We start from the raw sequence: 6000 nt of genomic DNA on the forward strand, positions 1-6000 counted from the left end.
CTAGGTTAGTTGTCATCCTTGTGCAAACCAAAATGCCCCTGGCTCTTTATTATTTCCTGTATAGAGATGATGTTGTGACGACATTGTGTCTTGTGTCGCGACATCGAGGGCAGTATGCTTATCTTTAGGGTGTCTTCAGGGGTATGTTGCGGCATCCTCAGTCTATGTCACGACATTGTAAGCAGTCTTGGAATTCTTCTATTCTACTCACTAGGTTGCAACATCTGATACTCCGTGTTGAAACCTAGTGACTAGTATCTAGTTAGTACACCTTCTAATGGTATCTTGCACATTCACAAAGTATATTAGCTCACCCTAGGCCTCATTCAGCCCATAAGGTCAATAAAAGGCTCAAATTACACATTTTATTAAACTTCATTAAACTTAAAAAAATGTAATTAAAACGTAACTACAATACTTATGTTCAAGCTCCTAAAGTAAGAAAACTAATTTAATCTACTATACTGAATTACAATAGATCAGACTCCCCTACACTTAAGTCATCACTTGTCCTCAAGCAACACAAACAAATGCAATAAATGAAAAGACAACCCCTAAGCAAGTATGGTACAAATGTTAGCTTTGGGGCACATGAATAGGCATTTCATATTCACATATAATCTTGGCATGAGATATAAACTAACTTACCACTTTTGATATCAAGAACCTACGTTCAGTATACTTAAAAGCGTGCAAGCATTAAGGGTTTCAAATGTAAGAATCCATCAATAAATTATACAAGTAATTTGATTATCCTAGAAGAATACAAATATTCATAAATCCAATTATTCATTATGATTTCGAATTGTGAATAAGTCTACCTAGAACACATAGGGCTTTTCGGCTTGAAACATTCCTAGGCTTTAGAACAGGTATGGATTTCAAGAATGATAAGCATCAAATAGTTTCAAGCAAGAAAATAGTTTGGCACATCATATTGTCCCCTATTCTTCCCCTTAGTGACCCTTTTCTGCTCACCGCTTTATTTCTCTTTCTCTCGCCTTCCTTTTGTCTCTTTATAGGAAATCTTAGTATCATATAGTAACTATGGCTAGCTCACGAGTTTTTGTGCAATAATGAATGAGTTTTTTTATGGTTTTTGAGTTTCTCACTCTTCTTTCTTTCTCATAGTATCTCACTCACAATTGCTTTCACTTTTCACATACCTTTTCTACTTGTTTAATTTTCTTTTTTAATTTTTCTTTTTGCACTTCTAAGCTATCCTATAATCACTATACTCGACTAATCTTTCCTATCACTCTATTTTTACAAAACCATCTTAATGTATCTACTTCACCCTCAATATGTATGGCTAAACATCTACAGTAATGTAGTTTAGGACCAAAGAAAAGGGTAAGCACAAATTATCATTTTTAGCTTGGTTTTCGTATAGAAGTTCATCAAGAAGTGTCTTTTGGCTCAAAATAGGTACTAAGCATAGATAAATAAATGTTAGCTTTTTAGCTCTGGGTGTATAGAAAACAATAGATCATCCCTAGGTATCTCAATATTCACAACTTTAGTCAACCAAACAATCACAGATTCAACAATTTATCATTCATACCAGCATGCTCGTTTCCTTGTATTCTCTATATCATTCAGAACATTTGATTGCTTAGTACCTATTTACAGTGTAATATATAGATCTTGTTATTCTAATAATCGAAAGTTTAAAATCATCTATTCTCATGCCAAATTTATTGTAAATACAATCAACTTATGTATATGCTCCTAACCAATAAATTGTATTTCTACAATCTCAAGCACACAAATGGCAAAAAAAAATCAATGAAAAGCGTAAAAATTTCAAACAAATTTTTTATGTTACCCCCACACTTTAGATAACACATTATCCTCAATGTGTAAACCTTCTAAAAATAGGGAAAAAGGTTACTCGATTAATCATGATTATTCCGATAGCTATTGGTGGGCGCCTCCTCCTTTGTTTGCAAGCTCAAAATTGTTGTTTCTTCCATGTGAGGGTCCTACAAAAAAAATCTTTTCGCAGTAGAAAAAAAAACTAACAATTTATTGCTACACTTACTATTAACAAATTAAGATTTTAAATATCATCCAAAAATTAATAAAATCAAGTTTCAATCTTCATAAGAGTCATTAAAATTAGAAGAATGCCTCTTTTTCATGTGCAATATTTTTGGTGGGAGCTCCCACCTGTCGCAGGTGCATGCCGAGTTGGGCTTCGATTGACAGGTCATTTTGCTATAGAATAGTGCAGGTAGAAGGCCACTTCATAGTCATCTTCTCTTGAGAGGTCTTGTTCACTCTCATTCATTGAAGTTGCCTCCTCCTTTCAGTCCCATGATGTGTGTGTGGTTGGCTAAACATGTCCAGCGGGTAATTTGGAGCTCTTAACCCATTCAATCGAGTAAATTCTTGGAGTATCGGGCCCATTTCTTGCATCCACCTAATCATTCCATCAATTGTTTCCTTCGGGCTCCCACTTAACCCTCTTCAAGCTTTCGACTTCTCTTTCCATTTAAGTGAAACCAGAACATCCATTTTTTCTTTCCTCCTTTGATTCCAGTTCATAATATGTTTTCTTTGAAGCTTAATGTATTATGTATACAATGAATTTCCAATTATACTCCTTGTTGGCTTTGTAACAACCTATACCCAACCAATCGCTGAGCCTAAATATCAGGATGTCACACCACCATCTCATGTTATACACAGTAATCGAAAGTTCATTCTTAAAGATACGCCTTCCATTTTAGTATTTGTATAGGTTTTAAGTGGAACATGCTCCAAATTACCATTAAGTCTTACTAAACATACCTTTAAGCATCGTATAATAACATTTGTACAAACATAAGTGCCACTTAGAAAAATTTAGAAACTAAGTACTTAGGTATCGATATTGACACTTAGGTACCGATATTTCTCTCAAGTGGTATTGATACCGCTTGGAAATTTGTACCAAATCAACATTTTATTTTTCGTCAAAAATCCAAGGTCTAAAAAATTATTTGTACCTTTCAAAAAGTATCGATTATTTTACCTTGAGTATTGATACTCATGATATGATATCGACACCAAATTACGATATTGTCTTCCTGCACTTCCAAAAACATGGAGGTATCGATATTAAAACTCAAATATTGATACCCTGATCCAAAAATAAAAAATACAACAATTACAAGCATATAATTCATACCAACTAATGTCTAATCATCATGTATCATTCACTTCATCAAATGATCACTAAAATGTCTGAAGTAACAGTCTAAAACTTCATAATCATGATCGAGCAAGAAACAAATAATTCAAACTGAAAGTCCATAAGTCCTAAGCAAAAATAACCATGTAAATAACTTAAAGATCATAACAAAAACTAGCATATAGTCTACCACATTACCTTCAGTTCCCAAAACATAAATAAGCAAATAAACACTTATGAATAACTAATAGAGTTTTGGCTTGGATCACCCCTCGGAAACCACATCGCTCACACCGGCACACGACTAATCTGCAAAAGTTTAAGAATGGAGTGGGTGAGCTTAACAAGCCCAGTGAATGCCTAGAACAACTACCATGCAAACATGTCATCAAGCATTAGTGAAACATACATGTAGCATTATAGCAGCCTCAATTTAGTTGACATATTTTACTTTACATGCATATACGATAGTTTATTTAAAGAATCAATACATACATATTCATGAATACATCACAATACACAAACATATTTATAGATAATTTGGCAATTGAGCTCTGAAACGTAAAAGTGGGAACTATCACCACTCATCGGATACACAGATCTTCATCGCACCACATAGACTAATAAAGTTAAACATGTCTTGTAAGTAAAGCATTAAGCTAACACTTTCCAATCACACCAAACATGTCCCGTTGAATGGAGCTTAGCTCACATTCCCTTATCTCTCCAAACATGTCTCAGGGTCTCAACGCCCAAATCACATATAACATAGGTGAGTACTCACAATCCTATGGCATGCCAACTATATCCAATGGTCTCAACTATCACAATGCCAAAATATCTGTATTTAGACACATATATTACTTACTGATTTTTGATTACTTTTACTGCACATTTGTATCATTTGCACAATATTATGACAATCACTTAGCATGTATGGCATGCCTACACATATACTCTTTCACAACAGTAATCATGAACATATAACACATATATAGCATCTCATTTCAATTCAAAATTTCATAATCACACATGCACGTATCTCACAAGATAAACATGGGTACAAGAAAGCTTACACTCAGAATTTAGACTAGGGGTTTAGGTACCACTAAATTCCTAAATAACACATTGAATCATATCTACAAGCAATTAATCTAAACGATCACTACTGCGCTTTCGCCAAAATGCTAAAAGCTCAAACTAGCCTGTCCTAGCTCGTAGATGATCCTAGCGAATCCAGAACTTCAGCAAAACAATTCACACAACAATATATTCAGAAATCAGCTAAGAACTCACCACAAGTAATAAAAAACGTAAGCCTAAGCTATGGTCCCATATAATCGAAAACTTTACACAAAGTAATCTTTAAATTCAAATATCTCAGTTTATACTCATTCTTTTTACCTAAAACAAATTCCGTTCATCTTATAAATCACCTACGACTAATTCCTAAACCTTAAATTACACAAAACTACTCAATTCATTGTATCAAAAGTTTTGACATGTTAATGGTAATTTTAATAAAAATTCATTAAAACTCAAGGATTCTTCAACGAAACATTACAGCAAGTTTAGAAACCTTTTAACTACATCAAAACTAATTGAAAAGCACTTTAAAGGCACGTTTTTACTCAAAAACCTAAAATTTGCCATTAACAACCCAATTTTTTACTCTTATTCAAATTTCACGATTTAATGGTTAAAAATCAGTTTTAAGGATCTAATAAAACTAAAAACTAATAGGTAAATGAATGGGTATGTTAGGTGGAACAAAAATGAAGGTTTTGCTGAAAACCTGGAAAACCCACAAGTGAGGAAGATAATGAAATCAAAGAGATTTTTAGGTGTTTTCTTGAAATATTATGGAGGTTTAATGCTTGGAAAGTGAAACAATTCAAGAGTATAGATTTGGGGAATCAAAAATAAATTGGAAGAGTAAGAGAGAGCAATGCATGACAACACTAGCAAGAAGGGAGAAAATTATTGTGAAAAATAAGCTAGGAATGGGGGTTTTTAGGTTGGTTTTTAAAATTTGGTAAAACTGCAACACAAATGCTCACAATTTTGACCTTCTTCAAATCAGTCTTTTTTTCTAAAGTTAAAGGTCTTTAAAACTCATTTTCAAAAATTGATTTGACTTTCTACAAACCGCAGTAAAAAATATTACTGATAAAGCATGTCAAAATTTTGAACACTCTAAGGCTAAAATTCCTAAAATACCCCTAAATCTCTTAGGCCCTATTTTAGGGTGTTACAAGCATCATGATCAATTCATTTTCTTCCATCTAGACCTTTACCCGTCGACACAGTTTTATCATCAAGTGGGGAAAGAAGATTTCGGCTTTTTAGCTATGTCTGCAACGACTCATTTCACGATAGATCCATATGCCCACATAAATCTGCTTCCGCTGTAAAATTCCATACAATAGAATATAGCTTGGAAACTATTAATGTTAGAAACATTTAATACGAGTGCAATTCTAGTGCCTATAAACAGAATCCACATTTTTGCTACTGGAAAATCTATATCTAGCCTATGGTTCCATGTACCTCTACCTCGAGTTAAGTACTTCATGATATCCTCCATATCTATATCCTCAAATTTATCTAATTTAGTGTTATCAAGAAAGTCTTTACTATAGTAAGGTACATCATAAAATTCACATATCTCCCTTGGGGTAACCGGCACCTCTTCTCCTCATACTGTTACAGTATCCCAACTTTGTATTTGTTTTATTTCCTGATCTCTAAAAGAAGCATAAAATTCTTGTACTACTGAAATTGCTATAGTTTCCTTGGGAATGTTACAGAAGCACTCTATG

Source organism: Gossypium raimondii, chromosome 1 (assembly GCF_025698545.1).
Source record: "Gossypium raimondii isolate GPD5lz chromosome 1, ASM2569854v1, whole genome shotgun sequence".
Lineage (NCBI taxonomy): Eukaryota > Viridiplantae > Streptophyta > Magnoliopsida > Malvales > Malvaceae > Gossypium > Gossypium raimondii.